The 22,449-nt window shown below is 36.5% G+C and overlaps 1 pseudogene; it reads left to right on the forward strand.

Moving 5' to 3' along the window:
- Positions 1-960: 960 nt before the first annotated feature.
- The window catches only part of LOC100427248 (tubulin beta chain pseudogene), a 33,665-nt pseudogene continuing 12,176 nt past the window's right edge, over positions 961-22,449 (forward strand).

The following is a 22,449-nucleotide window of genomic DNA, read 5'->3' on the forward strand; positions in this document are numbered from 1 at the left end:
TCTTCCTGTTCTGATCATGTAAGATATGCTTCCTTCCTCTTCTCTTTCCATCATGATTATAAATGTCCTGAGGCCTCTGCAGCATTATTTACTGTGCAGTTTGTGGAGGCCTGAGCCAACTAATCCTGTTTTCGTTATGATTACACAGTCTCAGGTAGTTCTTTGCAGCAATGTGAGAATAAAATAATACAGAAAATTGGTGTCTAGATGTGGGGCATTGCAATAAAAATAACTGAAAATATGGAAACAGCTTTGGAACCGGCTAATGGGCAGAGGTTGGAACAGTTTGAAGGGCACAGAGGAAGACAGAAAGATGAGTAAAAGTTTGGAACTTTTTTTTTTTTTTGATGGAGTCTTGCTCTGTCACCCAGGCTTGAGTGCAGTGGCACGATCTCAGCTCACTGCAAGCTCCACCTCCCAGGTTCATGCCATTCTCCTGCCTCAGCCTCCAGAGTAGCTGGGACTACAGGTGCCCGCCACCATGCCCAGCTAAACTTTTTTGTATTTTTAGTAGAAAAGGGGTTTCAGCATGTTAGCCAGGATGGTCCCGACCTCCTGACCTCGTGATCTGCCTGCCTCGGACTCCCAAAGTGCTGGTATTACAGGCTTGAGCCACCATGCCTGGCTGAAAGTTTGGAACTTTCTAGAGACTTGTTGAACGGTTGTGACCAAAATGCTGATAGTGATAAGGACAGTGAAGTTCAGGCTGAATTATTCTCAGATGGAGTTGACGTACTTATTGACAACTGTCATAAAGATCACTCTTGCTGTGTCCCTGCTCTAGAGATCTATGGAACTTTGAACTTAAAAGACATGATTTAGGGTATCTGGCAGAAGAAATTTCTAAGCAGCAGAGCATTCAAGATCTTCTAAGCATGTATGCTTATACATGTGAGCAAAGAGAAAATCTGTAACTGGAACTTATATTCAAAAGAGAAGCAGAGCATAGAGTTTTGGAAAATGTACAGCCCTGACCATGTGGTGGAAAAGGAATACTCATTTTCAGGGGAGGAACTTAATCCTGTTTCAGAAATTGGTGTAAACAAAGAGGAGCAAAAGTTAATAGCCAAGACAATGGGTAAAAGGCCTCCAAGGTATTTCAGAGACCTTCACAGCAGCATCTCCCATGACAGGCCCAGAGGCCAAAAGGGAAGAATGGTTTCAACGGCCAGGACCAAGGCCCTGCTGCCCTGCACAATGCCAGGAAAATGCTCCCTATATCCCAGCTACTTTAGCTGCAGTCTTGACTAAAAGGGCCCCAGATATATCTCAGGCTGTTGCTTCAGAGGGTACAAGCCAGAAGTCACCAAAGCTTCCACATGGTGTTAAGCCTGCAGGTGTGCAAAGTGCAAGATTTAAAACTTGGGAGCCTCCACCTGGACTTCAGAGGATGTATGTAAATACCTGAATATCCAGGCAGAAGTCTGCAGCAGGGGCAGAGCCCTCACATAGAATTTCTATTAGGGTAGTTCAGAGTGGAAACATGGGTTTGGAGCCCCCAAACAGGGTCTCCACTGGGGCACTGCCTAGTGGAGCTGTGAGGAAAAGGGCTCCATCTGCCAGACCCCAGAATGGTAGCTCCACTAGCAGCTTGCACTGTGCACCTGCAAAAGCCACAGGCACTCAACACCAGCCGTGAAAGAAGCCATGGGGGCTGCACCCTGGAGAGCTGCAGGAGCAGAGCGGCTTAAGGCTTTGGGAGTGCACCTTTTGCATCACTGTGGACTGGATATGAGACATGGAGTCAAAAGAGATTATTTTGGAGCTTTAAAATTTAATGACTGCCCTGCTGGGTTTCAAACTTGCATGGGGCCTGTCATCCCTTTGTTTTAGCCTATTTCTCCATTTCGGGAAAGGAAAATTACCCAATGCTTGTACCTCCATTTTATCTTGTAAGTAAATAATTTGTTTTTGATTTTACAGGTTCATAGGTGAAAGGAACTTGCATTGTTTCAGATGGGACTTTGAACTTGGACTTTTGAGTTAATGCTGGAATAAGTTAAGACTTTGGTGGGGCTATTGGGAAGGTGTAATTATGTTTTAAAATGGGAGGACATGAGATTGGTGGGGGTAGAGGAGAAATAATAAGGTTTATCTCTATGTCTCCACCCAAATCTCATTACAAATTGTAATCCCCAATGTTGAAGAAGGGGCCTGGTGGGAGGTGAGTAAACCATGGGGGCAGATTTTCCCCCTGCTATTTTCATGATAGTGAATGAGTTCTCATGAAATCTGGTTGTTTATAAGTGTGTAGCACTTCCTCCTTCCCTCTATTCCTCCTGCGCCAGTCATATAGCACGTATCTGCTTTCGCTTCACCTTCGAGTTTAGTTGTAATTTTCCTGAGGTCCACACAGCCATTGTTTCTATATAGCCTGTGAAACTGTGAGCCAATTAAACGTCTTTTCTTTGTAAATTACCCAGTCTCAAGAAGTTCTTTATAGCAATGCGAGAATGGACTAATACATAACATGCCATGTATATTTTGTCAAAAGAAAATATAACATAAAAATTACATATTAGACTTTCGTAAAACAGGAATGCAGGTTTAACTTCTATGAGAACCACCAAATGGTTTGTATAAGAAAATGTAATAATTAAATCAATAAATGGAAATATATTTTAAAATAATTCATATGAAATGAAGTTCAGAGGAAAAAGTGTTGCTTATCAAAATCGTTTTATTAATAATCTCCACAATACTATAGATCAAACCTCTGTGGTCTCTCCTTGGTTTTTATGCTTTTTTTTTAACTTTATCCAGCTTCTTGGGATAGGTAAGTGCCACCTGACCTCTGTTTTGCAGACTCTCAACATTCCCATTTCTGTCACTGAACCTATAACAGTTGTGTAAAGCCATCTGTCCTATAGGTGAAAGACTCATTTAGTTTGCCAGTGAAGCTGATGCCCTTCTCAAGTACATTCTTTATTGCTTTGATAAACAGACTATTCTTAATAACCTAAAGAGTGTAGTTATTGGCAGGGTTTATAGTCTTACAGAGCACATCCATGACAAATTCCTGAGTCTATGATTTCTTTTTTTTTACTGTATGTCATAGCAGTTCTGGTGTCTCTTTTTTACTTACTGTTTTCCATCATTTTCTCTAGGTTTCTAGGAGCAATTATAGCAAGATTTCACAAGGGCCTTGCCAGTGCATTAGATTCTGAATCTGAGGAGAGAGGTTTCATATCCATAAACCCTCCAGTGTCTAACACTCCCCCAGATCCGGGGCTTTCATTATTGAATTCCATGCAAACTGTCCGACTGAGCTGCTCCTGCAGTTCCCTCAGAATATGTTTCCTTTCCTACCTTAGCAGGCCCAAGTTTTACTGGCTGGATTATAGTATGACTTATCCCTTTTTATTTGCCTATGGCCTAGCTGGAGAGAAGGAGACACGTTCTTGAAGAATGTTTTCTAGCCAGAGACATGCTCCTGCATTTCCATAAATCGTGGAGGTTTTGCTGTCTTTTATCTATATGGAAAGTTTCCTTCTGCAGATACAAAGCATTCAGAGAATTATGGAGCTTCAAGGTTTTCAATTGCCTCATTCTATATTTTCTCATCCCATGTATTATGGTTTTACTTTTTCCCAGCCATGGGTTTTTATTTCGCATAGGTAGCATTGCTAGTTTGAAAATTTAAACTTCTCTAGAGGTTTGCTATTTCTATGATTAAGGCCTGGTATGGGTACTCAGCTTTCTCTTCATTTTTGGCTACAGGAAATGAGACACACTTCATATGCTACCAAGGGGCTCTCTGGCTTTTACATTTAGTTTCACTTGATGAATAATCAACTTCAGCCTTTTAAATTTTTTCCCTGGAACATCAGTTGCCCCCAGCAACAGCCATATACCATTCCATTGAACTTGTAATTACTATTTCCTTCATATATCTAAAGCCCATAATATAGTACAGTTACTAGTGTATTTTTTTCACCAATGCAACAGCTTATCTCCCTACCTCGAGAGTTTAACAGTTGCATTCTTATTTTATGCCAAAGGGTATCCATCATTCATCTACTGCCAAAAATAGTCTTTACCACAACCAAGCAGCAGGTGATCCACATCCAAAATTCCTTCTTAGTATCTACTTTCTCAGACCCCCTGGGATACTAAGAAGACCCCTTGGACTTGGTTTTCTCAGAAAGAATACTCAAATATATATTAGTAGAAAGAAAGTTATTTTTACAGTTACCTTGGAATCAACATCTGTGCTGAAAGGGAAGAGAGCAAAATCACCAGGAGGAGACATCAGACTGCAACATAGTAACAAATCCTGAGTCATGAGCAAAGGGAATTCTGAAGCAGGGATGCTGCTACACATTTGTCCTGAGTTGACCCAATAGGATCAAGCATGGAATAGGCACTGGATGCATGCTGCCCTTGGAAAGGGGGGATGAAGTATGTATGAGACAGTTCTCTTCAACTGAGGGTAATGTAAGAAGTCTAACAGCTGAGTGTTGACAGTCAAAAGCACTTGTGTGTCAAAAATCATTCCACTCAATGAAATATTAAGTAGAAACAGGTTTTTTGCACCCATTGAAGGAAAACACACTATATGCCCTTTATCCTTTGTTGTATAAGAGCTATATTTGGCAGTAAACTCCTGCTTCATTTATAGTTTCTGCATGTATCCTGTATCCAATTTTACAAACCCATATTATACTCAGGGAGTACAGAGTGTTGTTGTAGAAAAAGTTCTGGGACAAAAAAAAAAATTGTTGTTCTTAATTTTAAAGAAACGTAAGTCAAAAACAATTTAATTGAGTTAACTTGCTATTCACGGTTTTTAGAGATAAGACTATTTTCTTATAGTATGTTTTCTTGGTACATCCAAATAAAAGTAAGAGTTTATCCACACCTAGTAAAATAATTATTTATTATTGCTCTTATCCTTCAGTCATCTAGTTTTTGAAAATATATATTTTTCAATTTGAATGTTTTCATCTAGTTAATTTTTATAAAAATTTAAAGAAGCAGAGGAAATATAAGCATAATCTGATCAGATAAAATAATACGTCATCTATAAGAACACTTTTGACTAAAAGTATTTCATTTCCCCAGTGTATGCAATTTCTAACGTTTAAAAAGTGAGGAATTGTTCGAACACAAACAAAAGAAAATATTCCAATAAAAGCATTCCTCATTCTTCTATGAGTTTGACTTTTTTATATTCCACATGTAAGTGACGTCATGTATATGTTTCCCTGTACCTTGCTCATTTTACTTAGCATAATGTCATCTAGGTTCATTTATGTTATCACAAATGACAGAAAGTCCTGCTTTTTAAGACTGAATATTATACCATTGTGTATATATCCCACATTTTAAAAAATCAGTTCATCAGTTGATGGGTGTTTTGGTTGTTTCAATATTTTTGCTATTGTGACTAATGCTGCAGTGAACATGAGAGTGCAGATAGTTCTTCCGCAGATTGCAGACATATTCAGCAAACCTCCACATTGTCTAAAACAGTTATACTCATTTACAATACCGCCATCAGTATAGAGTGTTCTTTTTCTCTGTGTTGTGGCCAGCAGACTGATGATGGGGTGCAAGGTGGATAGGGAAAAAGATACATTTGTCAAAGGGTATAAAGTCTCCTTTAGACAGGAGGAATAAGTTCCAATGACCTATTGCACAACATGATTACTATTTCTAAGGATAATGTATTGCATGTTTCAAAACAGCTAAAAGAGTGGATTTTATATGTTCACACTACAAAGAGTAGAAAGTATTTGAGGTGATAGATGTGTAAATTAGCTTGATTTGATCATTCCACAATGTACACATATATAGCACCATCACATTGTACCCCACAAATATATACAAATATTATGTGTCAAATAAAATAAAATAAAATAAAATATAAAACATTCCTCAGTTTCTCAAATAACACAAAAGCTATGAGAATAGACAAACCAAAAACAAAAACAAAAACAAAAACCTCAATACAATTATATTTTAAGACTGGTTTTACTTTATATTCAATGTACTTTTCTACGTATTATGTATTATTTAACCTGGGCATAGGAAATTATAATTGTTATAAAATATTAAGCAGTTTTGTAAACAATTTCTTACATGTAAGAATGTGGAAAAACTAACTTTAAAAATAACTACAAGAATATGTGTGCTTTATCAATGTATTTTCCATTCCTACTATGATGCCAGGTAAACATTATTTTTATCCATATATTTAACATGCATTTTTATGACCACATGTAGACTCTAATAAGACCTCAGTTATTAGTAAACTAAGGAATATTTGAAGCGTAAGAGTGTGTTTCTCAGTTCCCTGGCAGAAAACATAAACCTAAGTAATGGGGTGTACATTAGTCCATTCTCACACTTCTATAAAGATACTATCCAAGACTGAGTAATGTATAAAGAAAAGAGACTTAGTTGACTCACAGTTCAGCATGGTGGTAGGCCTCAGGAAACTTACAATCATGGTGGAAGAGGAAGCAGGTGCATCTTCATGTCAACAGATGAGAGAGAGATGGTATGTAGGAGAAAATGTCAAATACTTACAAAATCATAAGATCTCATGAGAACTCACTCCCTATCATGAGAACAGCATCAAGGAAACCACCCCCATGATCTAATCACCTCTCACCAGGTATCTACTTCAACACCTGGGGATTACAATTCAAGATGAGATTTGAGTGGGGACACAAAGCCTAACCATATCAGGGTATATGATAAACATGTTCATTTGTATAAACTAGGCTAGGAAGAAAGAACGCCTGAGGTGGAATGTTTCAGTGTGTCTGCAGCAGCTAGAGGGCCATGATGCCTAAGACAAAAAATGTTTTAAAAACTGACAGAGATACAAGAACAGTAACAAAGTTTGCCCCACTTCACGTTTTCTTCAGATTTTTTTTTATCAGCAATTCTTTTTAAAAAAAGTTTTAACATTCTTAATTGTATGGTCCCACTTCTAAACAACTTAGAGAAACAAAACACACACTTGTGGAACCATACTGGATATAAATGGTAAGGTTATGGTAATACTGCCCTCACAGAATGAGTTTTGAAATATTCTGTCCTCCTCTATTTTTCAGCATAGTTTGAGTTGAATTCATATTAGTTCTTTAAATGTTTAGTAAAGTTAATCACTGAAGTCATCAGGCTTTGGACTTTTCTTTCCTGTGACACTTATTGTTATGGCTTCAATCTCATTAGTTGTTACTGGTCTGTTCAGGTTTTGGATTTCTTCATGATTCAATCTTGATAGATTCAAGATTGGTAGATTCGAGACAGATTCAAGATAGATTTAACCTATCAAGATTCAATCTTGATAAGTTGTGTATGTCTAGGAATGTATCCATTTCTTCTAGGTTTTCAATTTATTGGCAAATGGCTCAGAGCAGCCTCTAAAGATCCTTTGAATTTTTGCGGTGTCATTTGTAATCTCTCCTTTTTCATCTCTAATTTTATTTATGTGGGTCTTCTCTCTTTTTTTTCCTAATTAGTCTGGCTAAAAGTTTGTTAATTTTGTTTATCTTTTCAAAAAGAAAAACTTTTTACTTCATTAGCTTTTATTTATTCCTTTGTTTCCATTTCATTTATTTCCACCCTAATATATATTACTTATTTTCTTCTACTAATTTTGGGTTTTGTTTACTTTTCCTTTTTAAGTTCTTCAGGATGTATAATTAGGTTGTTTATTTGAAGTTTTTTTTTTCTTTTTTGACATAGGCACTTATTGCTATAAACGTTTCTATTAATAATGCTTTTTCTGTATCCTATAGGTTTTGATATGTTTTGTTTCTTTTTCATTGCTTTTAATAACCTTTTTGATTTTTTTTTTATTTCTTCACTGACCCACTGGTCATTCAGGAGCATATTTGTTTTTTTTTATTTCAATGGGTTTGTATATTTCAAAATTCCTCTTGTGGTTGATTTCTGATTTCAATATATTGTGGCCAGATTAAATACAACACCTTTAATTTTTTTGAATTTTTTTCTGACTTATTATATGGACTAACATATGGTCTATCCTTGAGAATGATCTATGTGCTGAGGAGAAGAATGTGTATACTGCAGCCACTGCATGAAAAGTTCTGTTAATATTTATTAGATCCATTTAGTCCAGAGTGCAGATTAAGTACAATATTTCTTTGTTGATTTTCTGTCTGGAAGATCTGTCCAATGCTCCAAGTGGGGTGTTCATGTCTCCAACTATTATTATATTAGTCTATTGTTCTCTGTAGCTCTAATAATATTTGTTTTATAGATCTGAGTATTCCAGTGATGTGTGCATAAATATAAAATTGTTATATCCTCTTACTGAGTTGACTACTTTATCATTATATAATGACCTTCTTTGCTTCTTTTGATAGGTTTTATCTTGAAATCTATTTTGTCTGATATAAATATAGCTGTTCTTGCTCTTTTTGGTTTCTATTTACATGGAATTTTTTTTTATCCCGTTGCTTTCAATGAATGTGTCTTTATAGGTGAGGTGTATTTCTTTTAGGCACAGATAATTTGATCTTTTTTTTTAGTCCATTCAGCTACTCTGTATTTTGATTCAAAATTATAGTCTATTTACAATCAATGTTAACATTAGTAAGTAAGGACTTATACCCTTTTGTTATTTGTTTTCTGGTAGTTTTTTCCACTCTTTCTTCTTTTCTTCCTTCCTTCCTGTACTCCTTTTCGTGACAGCGATGCTTTGGTGGTATGTTTTATTTTCTTGCTTTGCATTTTTCTGTGTACTTCCAGATTTATTGGAACTGCTTTGTATGTTATTTGTTTCTTTTCATTTGCTGTTTTTAGGATCCTTTTAAAATTATTTTAATCATTGTGTATTGGATTATTAAATGTCTTGAAATAGTCTTCTCTAGGTTAAATCTTCTTGGGATTTGATGTTCTTATAGTAGATCATTGTATTTCTCTAGGTTTGGAGATTTTTCAGTGATTGTCCCTTTGAATAAGCTTTCTAGCCTGATCTCTTTCTCCACCTCCTCTTTAAAGCCAATAACTCTTAGATTTGCCCTCTTAATGCTGTTTTCCTGATCTTGTAGATATCCTTCACTTTTTAAAATTCTTTTTCTTCTGTCTCCTTTGACTGCGTGTTTTCAAATATTCTGTTGTCAAGTTCACTAATTCTTTCTTTTGCTTGATCAGTTGTGCTGTTCAGAGACTCTAATGCATTCTTTAGTATGGCAATTGAATTTTTCCAGCTCAGAATTTCTACTTGATTCTTTTTAATTATTTAAATTTCTTTATGAAAGTTATCAATAGAATTCTGAATTTCTTCTCTGTGTTGTCTTGAATTTCTTTTGAGTTTCCTCAAAACAGTTTTATTGAATTCTATCTGAAAGGTCACATATTTGTGTTTCTCTCAGAGTGATCTCTGCTGCCTTATTTAGTTTGTTTGTTGAGGGTATGTTCCCCTGGATTGTCTTAATAATTGTGAATATTAGTTGGTGTCTGGACATTGAAAATTTATTTATGTATTATGGTCTTTGCATTCTGGGCTTTTGTGTACCTATCCTTCTTAGGAAGGTTTTCCCCATACTCAAAGAGACTTGGGTATGGTGATCTATGTCTTTGTTCACCGCAGCTATATCTGCTCTACAGGCATCACAAGCCCAGTAATGTGGTTCTATAGACTCACAGACTTACCGCCTTGGTTGTCTTGGGTAAGATCCAGAAAATTCCTCTGCATTACCAGGCAGAGACTCTTAATCTTGTCTCTTACTTTTTCCCAAACAAATGGAGTCTGCCTGTGCTGAGTTGCCTGGAACTGGGGGAGGGATGAAACAAGTTACCCCTGTCACCACCACTGGGACTGTGCTGGGTCAGACCTGAGGGCTGCACAACACTGGGTCTCACCCATGGCCCACAGTAACCTCTGCCTGGCTACTACCCATGTTCACTCAAGGACCACGGGCTCTACAATCATTAAGTGGCAAATCCAGCCATGTTCTTGTTCTTCCTTTCAGGGCAGCATATTCCCCTGGCACCAAGCAGATTCAGAGATATCGTCCAGGAGCCAGAGCCTGGAGTCAGAAACTTAAGAATCTACTTGGTTCTCAATTCTACTGTGGCTACCCAAGCTTCAAGACAAAGTCCTTTCCACTCTTTCCTCTCCTTTCTTCAGGCAGAGGAGTCTCTCCTGGCAATCATCCTGCTAGGCCCACTGCAAGTACTGCCTGGCTACTGCTGATGCTCACTCAAGTCCCAAGGGAGCTCTACAGTCAGCTTGTAGTGAATTCTATTAGTCTGAGTTTTTCCCTTCAGGACAGTGGAATCCTTTCTGACCCAGGGAAGGTCCAGAAATGCCATTCAGGTGCCATGGCCTGGAATCAAGGACTCCAGGAGCCCAGTTGGTGCTCTAACTCACTGTGGGTGAGCTAGTACCCAACCTGATTTTTGGGTCTTATGAAGATGCTTTTTTTGTGTGGAGAGTTGTACAATTTGGTATTCCTTCTCAGGAAGGGGGTACAATCACTAGAGGCTTTTTTTTTTTTTTTTTTTTTAGACAGAATTTCGCTCTTGTTGCCCAGACTGGAGTGCAATGGTGCGATCTCGTCTCACCACAACTTCCACCGCCTGGGTTCAAGTGATTCTCCTGCCTCACACTCCCCTCTAGAGGTTTCTAATAGACTATCTTGCTCTTTCTCCCTCTCTGCAATGTAATTTTACATATTTTGGTTTTGATCCACTATCTATTATTTCTAAATTTCAAATCAAAATAGAGCCCATTCCCAAATTGTGATGTTTTCAAAGATTCTCTATTATCTAGAATAATGTCACTCACAGGTTACCAAATGATTACACCATACAAAACAGTATGATATGTGGTAAAAGTGAAATACAAGAGTACTGACACCGTTCATAATAAATAGATACCATGAAGAAATTGGAAACATCCTAATAGATAAGGTATCTATGTAAACTGTAACATTTTATTACTTTTTATTTTCAATCAACTTTCATGGTGCAATAAAGTCCTATATTAATAGAGTACACTTGAAACTAAAAGAAAAAATAGGGATATCATAGTGACTGTAAAGATTACAAGATAGCCTGAATTACTTCAGTTGTATCAGTCCTTCGAAAGCAGTGGATAAAATATTGCTGATATTTATCATCATTCATTAATTTCACTTATAAATAACATTTCAAAGTAAAGAATAACATTTTGGTTCTTTATCATGATAGAAATTGTTGCTACACATCCTATTGAAGATCTTTTAAAGCGAGTTTTATTAAGTATAATTTACATGTATAAAATTAAAGTATGATTTTGTAATTTATAAAAATTTTCTTTTTTATATATAATTTTATGAATTTTGACACAATTATACACTAGTGTAATGGCCACAAATAAGATCTAAAATTTATTACTTCAATAATTCCCTTGTGACCCTTTGCAGTCAATCTTCTCCATTTACATTTGGCCCTTGTGACAATTGTTTTAACTTCTACCATAATGTGTCACCTAAATTAGATTACTTTTAAGAGACATTGAACACAACTAATAGTAATAGCTAAGAAAATGTGTGTAACCTGGGACTATAATAGAAAATGTTATTTGCAATGTTAACAGTTTATATTTAACTAGTAGGCCATGGAAACTCCTGAACACTATACAGAATAGGGTGGCATAGTTATAGCTGCTATTCAGCATAATAAAAATATGTGACCAATTCATGAAATGAAAAATAAATTAACAGAAATGGTTCCTGGGAAACACAAACATTACTAGAGACTCACTAGATAAAAGAATTTAATCTAATTTTCTTAAATGTAATCAAAGAACTAAAGGAAGCCATGTTTGAAGAACTACAGGGAAAGTGGAAAATAATGTTTCAACAGTGAATAAACAGACAAAGATAGACATTATAAAAAAAAATTTATGGAAGTTACAAAATTGAATAGTACAATAATAGACCCAAAATATTAACAGTAGGGTTAAGCAGGCAAAAAAATCATCACAAACTTGAAAATAGGTAAAATGAAATTATCTAGCCTAGGGAGCCAAAAGGAAAAATAAATAAATAAATAAAAGACATTGAGACCTATGAAATACCATCAACAGTAAAAACATAAAGAATGGCAATGTCAAAAGAGAGAGATAAAATAATTAAGGAATATTTAAGTTAAAAACCTAAGAAATTTGATAAAATATATGAGTCTACATTTTCAAGAAGTTCAACAAGCTCCAAACAAAATAAATTCAGATTCAATTTGAGACATATTATAATCAAATTGTCAAAAGACAAAGTCAGAACATTACAAACAGCAACAGGAAAATGACTTGTCATGTACAAAAATATTCAGTAAGACTAACACCTGATTTTTAATGAGTCAATACTGCCAATCAAGAATTCTATATCTGACAAAAACCATTCTTGGAAAATAAAAGAGAAACTATCACATTCTTAGATAAACAAAAGCTGATTGTTCATTGCTAATAGAACTGAAAAAAAAAAACCTTCTAAAAGTAGTTCTTCAGGATAAAATGAAAGGATATTACATTGTGATTTGAAGCTATGTCAAGAAATAAAGAACACTGGTCAAAGTAACTACATCAAATAATGTTAAAACCAGTATCACTAACATTTTGGTTTGTAACTTCTCCATTTTATTTATACTGACTAGAAAATAGGTATGTCTCCATTTATTAAAATCAGAAATAAATGTTAGGACATTATTACTGACCTAACAGAAATAGAAAGGTTTATAATAGAATGCTATGAACGAATTTTAACCCTAAAATTAGATAACACAATGAAATAGACAAATTCCTAAAAGCAGAAAATATACCGAATCTAACTGAAATAAAAAATAGGGAAAGTGAACAGACCTATAACAAATGTACAGATTGAATCAGTAATTAAAAGCCTCCCAAAAAAAGAAAAAAACAAGACTCAATGTCTACTTTGATGAATTCTAACAAACATATAAAGAATAATTAATGTCAATTTTTTTCCTATGTCTTCCAATAAATATATAAAAGAAAACACTTCCTAATTTATTCTACAAGACCATTATTACCCTTTTGTCAGTCAAAGTAGTCACTAAAAAATTAAACTAGAAAACAACACTACTTATTAATATGGAGGGAAAATCTTAAACAAAATACTACACACCCATTCTGGCACCCATTCTACACACCCAAAGGGCAGACCTTTTCATGACAAAAACACCAACAAAGTAGAAATAGCAGGGATTTTCTCAACATGCCAAAGGGCATTTATTAAAACCTTACAACTAACATTATACTCATAGTGATAGATTGAAAATGTTCTGCCTAAGAACAAGACAAGGGTGTCTATATCATTTCGATTCAACACTGTAATGTAAGTACTACCCAAAGTAATTAGGCCAGAAAAACAGTAAAGCCATCCTAGTTTGAATGAAAAAAGTAAAACTATTTATATTAGTGTATGACGTTGTCTTCTCAAAAAATCCTAAATAATAATATATATATTTATAAAAAGTTATAACTAACTACATATTGAGAAGAATTGTAGTATATAAGATGAATATGTGAAAACTAATTTCATTTCTATACACTAACAATGAATCATCACAAGAAGAGATTATTCCATTTATAATAGTATCAAAAAGTTAAAATATTCATGAATAAATTTAACTAAGAAGGAGAAAGGCTTGTATACTGAACACTACAAAGCACTGCTGGACGAAGTCCTAAATAAATTAATGAAAAAGCATTCCCTGTTCATAAATTAAAAGTCTTATTTTTTATTTTTTATTTTTTGAGGAGTTTCGCTCTGTCGCCCAGGCTGGAGTGCAATGGCGAGATCTCAGCTCACTGTAACCTCCGCCTCGCGGGTTCAAGCGATTATCCTGCCTCAGCCTCCGGAGTAGCTGAGATTACGCACATGCGCCACCACGCCTGATTAATTTTGTACTTTATTAGTAGAGACGAGGTTTCACCATGTTGGTCAGGCTGGTCTCGAACTCCTTACCTCAGATGATCCACCCGCCTCGGCCTCCTAAAGTTCTGGGATTACAAGCGTGAGTCACCGCGCCCGGCCGAAAGTCTTAACATTGTCAAGATGGCAATGGTCTCCAAAGTAATCTACAGGTTCAATGCCACCTATAAAGTTCCAATGGTTTCTTTTGCAGAGGTGGAAAAGCTAATACCAAGAATATATGGAATTTAATGGAGCCTAGACTCACCAAAGTAATATTGGAAAGGAAAAGAATAAAGTTGAACGTCTATGTTTTGAGTGTGTCCCCCCAAGTATGGAGGTGTCGCTAATGTGACTAAGAGGTGAGGTCATTAAGAGATAATTAGGCCATAGGAGTTCCTCCCTTGTGACTGGTACTAGGTGCCATTATAAAAGGGCTTACCTGAGGAGGTTTTTGTTGTGTTTTGTTTTTTACCTTCTGCTTTCTGCCATTTGAGGATATAACATTTCTCTCCTCCAGAGAATGCAGTATTCAAGGTGCCATCTTGGAAGCAGGGACAGAATCCTCACCAGAAAATGAAACTGCTGGTGTCTTGGTTTTGAACTTCCCAGAACTGAAATACATAAATGTTTGTTCTTTATAAATTTCCCAGTCTGTCATATTTTATTATAGCAGCACAACATGAACTAAGTCAAGGACTCTCACTTCTCAATATAAAAATTTCCTGCAAAGAAACAATATCAAGAAAGTGTGGTGCTGACCAAAGATATCATATACACCACTGAAATCTAACTGAGAATCTAGAAATAAAGCCACACATACTTAGTCTTTTGAAATAACCCACACAAAATTTCACTACTAAATTACTGCTTTTTGATTTTTCAAATTGTGCATTTAGGATGCTAAGTAATTTTGAAAAAATAACCGAGCCCTGCATATCAATATCAATCCCCTACCTGTATTTTTTTTTTTTTTTTAATCTCAGCTTAGTTTGTAAGGCTACCAGGCAAATGTTATGTGGCTCCACCTTAGCATACTTCATCATTTTTTGTAATGATTGAAAATTCAAGCAACCCATTAAGATTACTCTGCCTATCATTTGACAGTAAATTGAAAGCCATAATGCTGAACTTCGGCATCTCTCCATATAAACACGTCATTATATACACTCATACTACTTCCAAATTCTTATAACACTATGTGTTCTCCTAGTGCTTTCACACACTTCCTCTTCAAAAATAACCCAAAGTACGTGTTTCCATTTCTATTATTTCCATTTATTTCTTTGTCGACTACAGAAAATGTTCTCTATAACTCCAAAGAAATTTTTTCCAAAATGACAAATAGTCTTCTAAATACTAAACTAGTTTCTCACTATTTTTTTTACCTTGTTGCATGAATTTATACTGTCATTTACATCCTTCTCGTTATAATTTTACCTTTTTTTTTTTTTTTTTTGAGATGGAGTCCTGCTCTGTCCCCCAGGCTGGAGTGCAGTGGCATGATCTCGGCTCACTGCAACCTGTGCCTTCTGGGTTCAAGCAATTCTCCTGCTTCAGCCTCCTGAGTAGCTGCTGGGATTACAGGTGAGTGCCACCATGCACGCCAGCTAATTTTTGTACTTTTAATAGAGACAGGGTTTCACCATGTTGGTCAGGCTGATCTTGAACTCCTGATTTCATGATCTGCCCACCTTGACCTCCTAAAGTGCTGTGTAAGCCACCGCACTAGGCCATAATTTTACTTTTTAAAACTTTTTTTTTTTTTTTTGGTGTCTTCAAGAATGTGTGCTTTTTCCCATTTTATGTGCTCAATATTGTTTTATTTTGGAATTTTTTTCTCCATTTATTTCTTAAATTTGATGCTTTCTGAGGTTCTTTGTTCTTCATTTCCTTTCCATTTTGTCACAGAATAATTAATGAATGCCTTTGCTTTCAACCATCTATGGGTGATTGTTAATTCTTTGTTTTCAGTCCACTCCTATTCTGAATTTCAGACCTTCAGTTTGCCTATAAGACGTTCCACTTAATATTACACATCTTAATTGAAACTAAAATGAAAAAACATAAGACCTACATGGCACCAGGAGGAGATAGAAACAACACATTCATTCTTTTGCCTAAAACCTGATAGTTAAGTGTGACTCCTCAATTCTCCTTAACTATCACATGTAACTGATGATGATCTCTCTTATTTTTATACCTCACAGTCTCTTAAAGTTGACTAATCTTTTTAACTCCAATTTCAAATTAAGTTGCTGTAGATCCTCTCTCACTAGTATTATTAACATAAGGCATTCTGATTGGTCTTCTAGCCTTCTGAGTAGTTTTCCTTAACCCTTCCTCACCCCAGTCCATCTTTTATACTACTTCCAGAGTGGAAGATAATACAAATATAATGATAATTAAAATTTGTAAAAAATTATTTAATGCCTCTGCTTCACTCAGGAGCCACCTAATCTACTTCGGTATTGACAAATTGTATTCCAGGTAACAGACAAAGTGGATCTTCTGTTACTAGAAAGTAAAATTAGAACCAAGAGACCATGACATGGTGAGAAAGAACTCATGCTACCTGTGTCCTTAGAAAGAGTTGCAAAACCTGTTCTTCTGCAACCAAGTCAAAGTACAGTTTCTGCAAGTAATACAGCTGGTAATATCCCAGCCAACCACCAGTAAGCAACCTGGTGCCAACTGATGGACTACGTAAAAATCAGCCAATTAATAGAGATTCATGATTTTGGGCTTAAAGGTTATCCAATGAAGACTCTGTTATCACTTCCTTGGCTCCTCCCCTGCCCTGCAGTTTTTGCATTTATGATCTTTAACTCTCTACTCCCCATATCAAAGTGCACTTTCATTTTACACCAAAGAGTGCCTCTTTCCAGTATGCAGAATACTTGTAGAAAATAAAGTTCTCCTCTTGCCTTCAGAGATCTCATGGGTATTTTATTAACAGTGTCCACCACAAATACCTCTATGTTAGAGATTTTTTTCTAAATTTATATAATGCTTGATTTGGCCTTTCTAGACTAAGTTATATGTGTACCTATTCAGAGCTAACTGTGAGGACCATGAGCCGTGACACAGCCACAGTGATACAGGAGTTAGAAAGAAATTATTTAGGCAGATACTGAGGGTAAAAGAATCCTCGGCAGAATTTCCCTTCTAACAAAAAGCAGCTCAAGAAATTATTTTGTCTAACAAAGAGCAGCCTGAAAAATGGAGCTGCAAACATAAATACGCAAAGTGGTAGCTTGCACAGGGGAATGCCAGCAGCAATGCCAATAGAAAAGGGCTACTTGGGGGCCAGACATGTCTAACATGGAGGCTCCATCTTCCCTTTTTTTGTTAACAGGTGTACAGTAAAGGAATGGGCAATATGGCACCCGCAGAGAACCCATCTGCATAATAAAAGATTAAGGTGGGGTCAGCCAGTTTTTCAGGCCCTATGCAAATGGCACACCTGGTCCAACCAATCTTTTGTGCCCTATGTAAATCAGACACCGGCTCCTCAAGCTCATCTATAAAACCCCCTGCATGTCATTGCAGAAACAGCAACCCATTCTCCAGGACCCCTCTCTGTAGCAAGAGAGCTCTTCTCTTTCTTGTGCCTATTAAACTTCTGCTCTTAACCTCACTCTTGTGTGTCCACGTCCTAGATGTCTGTGGCCATGAGACAATGAATCTCAGATATCACCCCAGACAAATGAGGCCATTTCATCAGGAGGTCCTGAGAACATGTGTACCAGATGGTTGGGTTACATTTTAGGGAGACATAAAATGTCAATAATAGATGTAAGATATACTTTGGTCTGGAAAGGCAGGGCAACTTAAAGCAGGAACTTAACAGTCATAGATGGATTCAAAAACTTTCTGACTGCCAATTGGTTGAAAGAGTTATTATCTAAAACCTGAGATGAATAGAAAAGAGTGTGTGGGTTAAGATAAGGGGTTGTGGAGACTAAGGTTTTTATTTTATAGATAATGTCTCATAGGTGGCTGCCCTTAGAGCCAATAGATGGCAACGTTTTCTATTCAGATCTTTAAAAGGTACAAGATTGTCAGCTAATTTCTTCAGGACCTGAAAAATATCTGGAAAGGGAAGGGGATTCTCTATATTATGCAAATTTCCCCCACAAGAGACAGTTTTGCAGGGTCATTTAAAAATATGTCAGATAAATATGTTTTGGGGTAAAATAGCTTAATTTCTTTCAGAGTCTGCTATTTGATACTATACTAGAGTCAGTTTGGACTTTGGTTCCTATTGCTACAAGGAGTCTGTTTTGTCAGTCCTAAGATTTCTCTTGTAATGTTAATGCTGGTCACTTGTACCTGAATTCCACAGGGAGGAGACTATACTGAGATATGTCCAAACACCCCTTCTCATCATGGTCTAAACTAGTTTTTCTGGTTTCTTCGGAATCCCCTTGGATGAGAAGGGGGATCCTTTTAGTTGGTTGGGGGGCTTAGAATTTTATTTTTGTTTTACACTTCCATTGCACTCATCTAATACTTATTTTGTAACTGGTAAACTGGTCTGTGATCTCTAGGAGTGCAGAAATTAAGTCTGATATTTCCATGCCTAATATTATACCTGAATTTTACTGAATAGTTGTTGAAAAAAAAATTAATGAATCGAGACACTGCTATAAAGAACTGCCTGAGACTGAGTAATTTATAAAGAAAAGAGGTTTAATTGACTCACAGTTCCACACGGTTGGGGAAGCCTCAGGAAACTTAACAATCATGACACAACCAGAAGCAGGCACATCTTACATGGTGGCAGCAAGAGAGAGCATGTGAAGAAGGAACTATCAAACACTTATAAAACCATTAGATCTCCTGAGAACTCACTCACTATCATGAGAACAACATGGGGGAAACTATTCCTGTAATTCAATCACCTCCCACCAGGTCCCTCCCTCAACATGTGGGGATTATGGGGATTAAAATTTAAGGTGAGATTTGGGTGAGGACACAGAACCAAACTGTATCATTCTGCTCCTGGCCCCTCTAAAATCTCACATCTTTTTAAAATTTTAAAATCAATCATGCCTTCTCAACAGTCCCACAAAGTCTTAACTCATTCCAGCATTAACCCAAAGTCCAAGTCAAAAGTCTTATCTGAGATAAGGCAAGTCTCTTCTGTGTAGGAGCCTGTAAAATCAAAAGCAAGTTAGGTACTTATAAGGTACATTGGGGGTATGGGCATTAGGTAAGAACTTCCATTCTGACATTTTCTGGCTGTGCCCCCACAAAAATCTTATCTTGAATTGTAGCTCACATAATTGCCACATGTTGTGAGAGATACCCAGTGGGAGATAATTGAATCATGAAAGCGGATTTTCCCACACTGTTCTCATGGTAGTGAATAGGCCTAACGAGATTTCATGGCTTTGTAAGAGGAAAACCCTTTCACTTGGTTCACATTCTCTCTTGCCTGACCACCTAAGATGTACCTTTTACCTTCTGTCTTGATTGTGAGGCCTTCCCAGCCATGTGGAACTGGGAGTCCATTAAACCTCTTTTTCTTTATAAATTACACAGTCTCAGGTATGTCTTTATCGGCGGTGTGAAAATGGAGTAATACACATGCCAAAAGGGAGAAATTGGCCAAAACAAAGGGGTTACAGACCTTATGCAAGTCCAAAACCCAATATGGCAGCCATTAAATCTTAAAGCTTCAAAATGATCTCCTTTTACTCACTGTCTTACATTGAGGGCACGCTGATGCAAGAGGTGGGCTCCCAGAGCCTTGGGCAGTTTTAGCTCTGTGGCCTTGCAGTGTATAGCCACTGCAGCTGCCTTCTTCACAGGCTGGCTTTGAGTTCCTGCAACTTTTCCAAGTGTATGGTGTAAGCTGTTTGTGGATCTACAATTCTGGGGTCTGGAGGACAGAGACCCTCTTCTCCCATCTCCACTAAAAAGTGCTCCATAGGGGACTCCATGTGGGGACTCTGACCCCACATTTCCCTTCTGTACTGCCCTAGCAGAGGTTCTCCTTAAGGGCTCCACCTCTGCAGCAGACTTCTGCCTGGCCATCCAGGTATTTGTATACCTCTCCTGAAATCAAGGCAAAGGTTCCCAAACCTCAATTCTTGACTCCTCTGCACCTGAAGACCAAATACCACATGGAAGCCACCAGGGTTTGGGGCTTGCACCATCTGAAGCAACAGCCCAAGCTGTATCTTGGGCCCTTATAGCTATGGCTGAATCTGGATTGGCTGGGATGCAAGGCTGCACACAGCAGCAAGGTCCTAGGCCTGGCCTACGAAACAATTTTTTTTTCTTCCAGGCCTCCAGGTTTGTGATGGGCAGTACTACTCTGAAGACCTCTAACATACTCTGGAGACATTTTCCCCATTTTCTTGGTGAATATAACATTTGACTCCTCATTACTTAAGCAAATTTCTATAGCCAGCTTGAATTTCTCCCCAGAAAATGGGTTTTTCTTTTCTACCACGTGTTCAGGTTGCAAATTTACCAAACTTTTACACTCTGACACTTCTTGAACATTTTGCTGCTTAGAAATTTCTTCCACCAGATACCCTAAATTATCTTCTCAAGTTCAAACTTCCACAGATCTCTAGGGCAGAGACAATATGCTGCCAGTCTCTTTGCTAAAACACAGCAAGAGTAATATTTACTCCAGTTTCCAATAGTTTCTCATCTTCCTCTGAAACCACCTCAGCCTGGACTTTATTGTCCACATCACTATCAGCATTTTGGTCAAAACCATTCAACAAGTCTCTAGATAGTTCCAAAGTTTCTACATTTTCCTCTCTTCTTCTGAGCCCTCCAAACATTTCTCATCTCTGCCCATTACCCAGTTCCAAAGTCGCTCCCACATTTTCAGGCTATCTATCTAGCAGTACACCACTCTACTGGTACCAATTTACTATATTTGTTCATTCTCACATTGCTATAAGGAACTGCTCAAGATTGGGTAATTTATAAAGAAAAGAGGCTTAATTTACTCAGTTCTGCATGCATGATGAGGCCTCAGGAAACTTACAATCATGACAAAAATGGAAGTAGGCACATCTTACATGGCAGCAGGTGAAAGAGAGAGAGCATTTGAAGAAGGAATTATCAAACACTTAAAAAACCATGAGATCTCATAAGAACTAACTATCCTGAGAACAACATGGGGTAAGCTGCCCCCATGATCCTGTCACCTCCCACCAGGTCTCTTCCTTGATCATTGGGGATTATGGGGACTACAAATCGAGACGAAATTTGGGTGGGGACACAGAGCCAAACCACATAAATTGCAGTGGTCTAGAACCAAACCCACAATATCTCCAAGATATGCCTTTTGTTTGATGCTGTTATAAATAATGATGTTTAGTAAATATTAAACAATTATATACACTTTATAAAGAAAAATATTAACTTATATTGTGATAATACATTAAGCATTTTATTCTGATATTTGAAAAAAATGATAGGCCATACTTTGTTCATTTGTCTATTTTTAATTTTAAAATTTATTTAAGATTTTTTTTCTAAACAATAGGACCAGTGCATAGAGAAACAATGTTACTAAGGTTATTAATTCAATTATCAAATTGCCCAATGAATCAATGCAAGAGAAAAAATTTCTATTACAAGGCTACTTATGTAAACATTAACTATTATTCTAATTATCTTTCATTTCTTTTATAAATGTTTCTATAACTAGCACATTGGACCCATGATGTGAAATCTTGGTGACTATAGTTGTTGTTATATGTGTGAACAACCTTGGTGATAAATTAAAACAAGATAAATGATGTGGTTCATTACTTTTCACAGTGTTTCTACAAAGGGGAGTACAATAGGTATTTTCTTAACTAGGAAAAATAGAAGAAAATATCAGACACTTGGGTGACGAATTTTGTTCATAAAGCAGGAAAAATGAATCATGATAAGGAATAATAAGGGATATTGCCAGTGAGTAGACATGTGACAATGTCTGTTTTTGTTTTTCTTGGAATGGATTTAAATGAGTATTGATTTAAGGCAAAGAAATGGATGAGATAATGTCATGGTCTTTCACAACATTTAGATATCTTGACTTCAAAACCCTATGATGAGATATGCAGAATGAAAAGCAGGTTTGTTGAGAATAATTGCCTACTCTTTGTTTAGTAAGTGATAGATAAAACAGATGGATTCTATAAGAAAAATTTCACCTTTCAGTTATAAATTTCCCGCTTATGATCAGAGAGAATGAGCTGGACAGTGTTGAGCTGATCAGAGTATTTTGAATTCTGATTTTTGGAAGAGACCCACTCAAATCCTACATTGCTTTCAGATAGAAAAAAAAATGTATTGTAAAATTGCCTACTATAAAAAGCCTAGTTTTCAGGAATATGTTGAGTCTATGGGATTTATTTATCATTACCATCACATTCAGCTGGTTCTTTTCTGATTTTAATTTGCGGTGTTTCACAGATCCTGGTTAAGTTAACCTTACAGATTTTTAAATTCACAAACTTTCTTATATTCCAAAGCATACTTGTTAAAATTTATTCTCACACTTTTATATGACATGTTG

This window comes from Macaca mulatta, chromosome 7 (assembly GCF_049350105.2).
Source record: "Macaca mulatta isolate MMU2019108-1 chromosome 7, T2T-MMU8v2.0, whole genome shotgun sequence".
NCBI classification, from domain to species: domain Eukaryota; kingdom Metazoa; phylum Chordata; class Mammalia; order Primates; family Cercopithecidae; genus Macaca; species Macaca mulatta.